Raw genomic sequence first — 6,065 nt, 5'->3', positions numbered from 1 at the left:
GTTCACTCCCCAAGTGACCGCAACGGACGGTGCTGTGCCAATCAGAAGCCAGGAGCCAGTAACCTCTTTCCAGGTCCCCCACACGGGTGCAGGGTCCCAAGGTTTTGGGCCATCCTCGACTGCTTTTCCAGGCCACAAACAGGGAGCTGGATGGAAAGTGGAACTGTCGGGATTAGAACCGGCGCCCATATGGGATCCTGGCGCGTTCAAGGTGAGGACCTTAACTATTATGCTATCATGCCAGGCCCATGGAAGCTTTCTTTCCCTGTCCGTCCCAGCCTGTGAGCTTGGATGCCAGCTCCATCCTCTCTGGCTGAGATGTGGGGGGGGGGAATTTCCCCAAGATAGGAAGTGTGCGTGTACAGGGGGTGTGCAGTGGGTGATGTGTGTGGCTGGAGGTCATGGAGGAGGTGAGAAGTGGCAGCTCCCACAGCAAGGATGAACCCTGCTGTCTCCTCCTGCCCTGGGCTCCCTGGGTCCTGGCCCCCATGGCTTTGGTTCCAGCTGCAGCCTTTCTGCTCAGGTGACAGTTGTTAGAGTTGTCAAGGTCAGCGTTCTCCCCAACCCCCATTAGCTGATCCACAGGGAACTTTCCCAATTGGATCTTTCCCCCACTGCTTGCACGCACACCAGCCAGCACTTTCTCACACTGGACCTACAAAAACAACACAAAAACAAGGGATAAAGAGACTTCAGTGTTGAACACGGCCACCTAATGTCACAGTGCAGCCAGGAGGAGGCCATAAGGTGAGGCTCCGGCCAGGACATGAAGCCTGCCAAGGGTTGGAGGAGAATAGGAGAGTGGCAGACGTGGGTGTCCCACACAGAGTGGGTATGAAGGAAGGGCCTGGAGGTGAAGGAAGGCAGGCAGCCCAGCAAGAGGTGATGCACACGTCGCCAAGTGCCCATCACAGCCATTGGCTGGGTGGTAGGAAATGAGCAGATGAGAGGGTCGAGGTTCATAGCAACTAGCGAACCCAATCCAGAAGTGCAGGGAAAAGCAGGAGGGCAGGCAAAGCATGTCCACCTGGGGACTAGAGCAGGCCCCAGAGAAGAGGCTCACAGGAAAGAAGTGTCCATGGGTTCTTCCTCCACGGCCTGGGCAGCGGCCCTGCTGACTTAGCCTTCGTCTCCCGCATCCCCGGAAAGGAAGCTGCCACATGAGCAGCTGCTGCAGCAGGCATGGAGCAACGGCAGTAAGTCTGTGTCTGCCTCAGGTGGTCTGGGCTTCAACCCCAACCTGCTCTTCACGCAGTGGAACCCGTTTGTCCTCTCTGCCGTGTCGTCCCAGGTGGCCCCGTGATCTAGCATGGTAGTGGCTGTGTTTGTCGCTCTTTGCTGGGTGTGTTTACTCAGCTACGGGAGGCACTGCTGAGTTGTTCTGCCAGTGGAGCCTGCAGAGAGGTCTCATGGTGGCACGGCAACCTTGAGGTGATGATCTGAGAGACCTACAGCACTGCAGACAGATCCTCGGGTCCTTGCGTGATGATCTGCCCCTCTGTCCAGAGCCATGGCCGCATGCTGACCCTAACTGGCCAAAGTGACTCTACAAGCTGCGTGAGTGCATTCAGGGCTGCTGAGCCCTTCTAGCTGGTACCTGTTCTCCCTCCCCATGTCAGGGGCGGAAGACAGGACGGTGTTTGTTCCCAGACTGCCCTCCATGCCCACAGAGTTCTAGCCAACACTTGGAGAGACAGCTGAACTTTCTCAGCCAAGAACTCCACCAAAGGCTGAACAAACAGTCCTGGGGCTCTTCGGGACACAGGGCTACCTTCTAAGTCAGGACTCATTTCCTACTGGTCCCAAAGTGGCCGTAAAACATCCAGGAGAGGTAGGCCATGTCCATGGCCCTCCCCTTCTGGAGCTTGTGTGAACCAAGGTCCAGCCCTGACCTGAGACACTGAGAGCTTTGTCACTGAAGCAGTCGAGCACAGCCTGCAGGCCACCATCCCAGCTGCTGGCTCCTTACTGCGCACCATCCAGCTCTGGTCCCTTGAGGTGGTGGTAACTGTCTGTGCAACTGTCACATGGGCAGTTGGTTTGGAATGTCCTGGCTTCTGACTGTTGGGAGTTGAGCAGCGTACTGGTCCCTCAGAGTGGGCCCTTCGCACAGAGAATCCTCGCTGCAGGGCGGTAGGTTGGTCCTTGTGCTGGGGCGGAGGATGGGCACCTGTGTGGCCCCTGTGATCCTTCCATGGGGCTGCTTATAGGGAAAAGGGCAGTGCATTTTGCTCAGAAATTAAGAGGTAGAGCCAGAAGTGAATCAGGATGTGGGGCTAGGTATGTCCTCAAGGGCTTCAGTTGTCAGCAGCCTCCTGGAGGATTTTTGGAAAGTGTGAGAGGACACTCCTTTGTTCCCTGGGGAGGGTGCCATCTGGAAGATCAGGTGTCCTGAGATCTCCAAGCCCAGAAATCCAGATGGACTCTTTAAGAGTTGCTGATCATCAGTTGTGGGAAAGTCATTCACTCACTCCATTTCAGAGCCTTGGAACCATCACAGAGAAGGCACACCTGCTCTGCCTCTGTCTTATCCATGAGCTGTGAAGCTTACTGCCGTGCCTCCTCCTGCCCTGCTGGGTCACTACTCATGGACCCTCCTGGAGGCCACCAGCTCCACAGGCCTTGCTGACCCTTCCAGAGGCTGAAGAAGCAAATGCTGAGGTCAGTGGTGCTTATGAAATACCAGCCATTTGACTTCAGGCTTTGCCATCACCTGTTCCTAACCTGACAGCCGGTCTGGTCAGCAGGCCCTGTCGGCGTTTGTGCACCACAGGGCAGGGAGCTGAGGGACACTCCCAGGTACCTGGGACTTTGATGGCAGGCGGCAGCTCCCACACTCAGGCTCACTTTCTCCATGGTCCCATGCAAATGTGCTGAGCATTCTCTAATTTCACCTGCACTCCTGACTGTGAGACCCTCCTGTCAGCCAACCCCGAGCCAGGGGCTTCCCCAGGAAGGCTGTAGTAAGAGAGGTAAGGTTTGGCCTGGGGGTAGATCATGTCTTCTTTTCTCGGAAATGTCCGTAGCCCTCTCGAGTGCACACATTTCCCAGCGCCTTCCTGCAGGAATCTGAACAACAGCAACGACAAGATGACTCAGTTGTCCCTCACGGCTTTGTGGCCATTGGCCCCAGAACTGCAGCACACCACCACGGTCAGCAAGATCCACAGGTATCCATGTCCCTTATGTGTAAGTGCCGTGGAGTCAGAAGTAACTGTGAACATCTCCCATGTGACTCCGGTCATCCCATGTGCCTATAAATGTCTAAAAACTATGAAAAGGAATATGTAAAAAAAAAAATAACAACAAGCAGAAGTCCAAATGATCAGTAGCAATGCAGTTTTTTCTGAAGATTTTCCATCTATGATTGTTTGGATCTGCAGGTGCGGCGCATGCCTACAGACATCATTGATGAAATAGCTGACCCTTGTGGGGATTGCTCCTTGGAGAGGGACACGCAGGCCAGCCCTGCGGAGCCCAGCAGCATCAGATGGACTCTGGCAAGACCAGGGCTAAGCCTCCAGCATCACCTGCTACAACCTGCACCACTGAAGTCGGTGTGGGAACAGTGTTAAGGTGACTGAAGAATGATGACTGTGGCCTGTTCAGCACACATCTTAAGAGATGCATTCTACGGGGATATTTAATTCATATCTTTTTTATTGATATAGAACTCACAATCCTTTCCATCCTGTATTTAACATATACAGTTCGCTGGGCTTAGTTCATTTAGGTTTTCCAGTCATGCAATTTCGGTACATTCCTCACCATCTCAAAGGAAAACTGTATTCCCTGTCAGATAGCCTCATTCATTCCACTTGCCTCCCCCAGCAATGTCCGTCTCCTCTCTCCGTGGATAATTGTTCTCTTCTGGGCATTTTCATGCAAAGAGAGCTGTACAGTGCATCATTGTCGGGTCTGTCTGCTTTCAATGATCCAAACATATCCAAGGTTCATCCATACTTTACCATAAACCCTCAGGATCCTTTCATGGTTGTGTGAGTGTAAAGTCCTGTTACATTTCTCTCTTTCTTTCTTTTCTGTTGTTTTTAAAGATTTATTTTTACCAGAAAAGCAGATCTACAGAGAGAAAGATCTTTCATCTGCTGATTCACTCTCCAGGTGGCCACAATCGCCAGAGTTGAATAGATCTAAATCCAGAAGTCAGGAGGCTCTGCCATACTCCACTACTTTCCCAGGAAAGTGGAGCATCCAGGACATAAACTGGCACTCAAACAGGGTCCCGGCACTTTGCAAGGTAAGGATTAGTCAATTGAGCCTTTATGTCAAGCCCAGCATAAATTCCTTTTATTTATTTTTTTTAATTTTATTTTTATTAGAAAATCAGACGTGCAGAGAGGAGGAGAGACAGAGAGGAAGATCTTCCGTCCGATGATTCACTCCCCAAGTGACCACAACGGCTGGTGCGCGCCAATCCGAAGCTGGGAGCCAGGAACCTCCTCCAGGTCTCCCACGCGGGTGCAGGGTCTCAAGGCTTCGGGCCGTCCTCGACTGCTTTCCCAGGCCACAAGCAGGGAGCTGGATGGGAAGCGGGGCTGCCAGGATTAGAACCGGTTCCCACATGGGATCCTGGTGCATTCAAGGTGAGGACTTTAGCCATTAGGCCACTGTGCCAGGCCCAGCACAAATTCTTGATCATACAGGACCCCAGTGTCTTGCTTTCTGTAGACGTGTGAAACATTTAAAAAAAATTTTTTACAGAAGCATTGTTTGATATTTCCTATTTCCTGACATCAGTTGAATTTTTTTCAAAAATGTACAGGCATACATTTTCTCACATATTTTACACATGGTAGTTCACTCTTGTGAGTCTGTATCTTTAGCCTTCAATTGATGAAGTGAAGTTACGCTACCTGAGTATGCTGAACCTTTGGACATTTTTTAAATTGCCTAGGTCTGAGTCAGAGGGGTGCCACCTGCTGGTTGACTTGTGAAATGCTTGCTCCAGCTGCCGGGCCAGAGTTGGGACCCAGGAACTCAATGTACATCTTCCATGTGAGTGGAAGGAACGCAGCTCCCTGTGCTGTCATCACTGCTTCTCAGCATGCGCTTGAGCGGGAAGCTGGAAACTAATCCAAGCGTTCTGACGTGGGGCATGATGGGCTGGCGCCCACCGTTGGCACAGTTCACAAATGGCGTTCAGCACTTCGAGGGCAGTTTCAGAGCAGATTCTCACAGTCATATTCCCATTGATAAATGCATATATTTCTGCTTCTGTATTCTTGCTGTCCCTTGCCTGCTGCTCATCTCTCTCTGGGGCTCTATGAACGTGTGGTGTGCTTGGTGATGCCTCACAGGTCTCTGGGGCTCTGTGTACTTGTTTGCTCCCTGTTCACCAGACTAGATCATCCCAGTAGGCTCATCCTCAAAGGCGAGTGTCTGACCTACTCAAAGGTCCATTGTAAGCGGAGTTGTGTCCTCCACACCTAAGCCCTAGCCCTCAATGACTGTGTAAGTGGCTTTATTTGCAAACAAGGTGTTTAAGATAGAATCAGTGAAGATGAGAGCACTGTGCCTCAGGGTGGGCCCGAATCCAGCCACCATTGTCCTTCCTCTGCAGGGAAAGTGGCTCCTAGACGAGAAGGAAGAAGGCGGCTCTGGGAGGTCACAGACTGAGCCGATGCACTGCAAATTAAGCAACCCAGGAACTACAGCAGCCACCCAGGACTGTGACAACTACCAGCCTCTGAGAGAGACCACCCCAAGTCACGGCCTGGAGCCTTCAGCTAGAGCAGGGCTCAGCAGGCCCTTGATGTCACACTCTGCCTGATGGCAGAAAAAAATGAAAACCCTTCACTTAGTGAGTTCCGTGGTGGGGAGAGGGTCAACTAGCAGCTTTTTATTTCTTGTATATCAGCCTGTGTTGGGGGGGTCCTAAGAGTGCCCCCCCCCCAGAGTCAGTGGTCTCTCTGGAGGAGCCGCTGGACTCAGCAGCAAGTTGTGCCAAGGTGAAGGGCAGACGGACTCACCAGAGCCTGATTGCGGAGGATGTCCTTGGTGTCCCCTCCAGCACATGGCTAAATTCTGGTGTCCCAGAAGGAGCA

General features: G+C 52.3%; 1 long non-coding RNA gene across 4 annotated transcripts; it reads left to right on the top strand.

Annotated features, from left to right (window-relative positions):
* The first annotated feature begins 2,023 nt into the window (after positions 1-2,023).
* Positions 2,024-5,767, top strand: LOC131478273 (uncharacterized). 4 transcript variants are annotated; one of them, XR_009244394.1, is made up of 4 exons: positions 2,024-2,133; positions 3,027-3,170; positions 3,384-3,576; positions 5,582-5,767. It is a non-coding gene; the product is annotated as an uncharacterized LOC131478273 (long non-coding RNA). The 4 variants fall into 4 exon arrangements; XR_009244395.1 differs by lacking the exon at positions 5,582-5,767 and adding an exon at positions 4,071-4,203; XR_009244392.1 differs by lacking the exon at positions 5,582-5,767 and having other exon boundaries at positions 3,384-3,771.
* The last annotated feature ends 298 nt before the right edge of the window (positions 5,768-6,065 follow it).

The sequence above is a fragment of the Ochotona princeps genome, chromosome 29 (genome assembly GCF_030435755.1).
Source record: "Ochotona princeps isolate mOchPri1 chromosome 29, mOchPri1.hap1, whole genome shotgun sequence".
NCBI lineage: Eukaryota > Metazoa > Chordata > Mammalia > Lagomorpha > Ochotonidae > Ochotona > Ochotona princeps.
The sequence above is the reverse complement of the archived record's forward strand: the minus strand, read 5'-3'. Positions and strand labels throughout refer to the sequence as shown.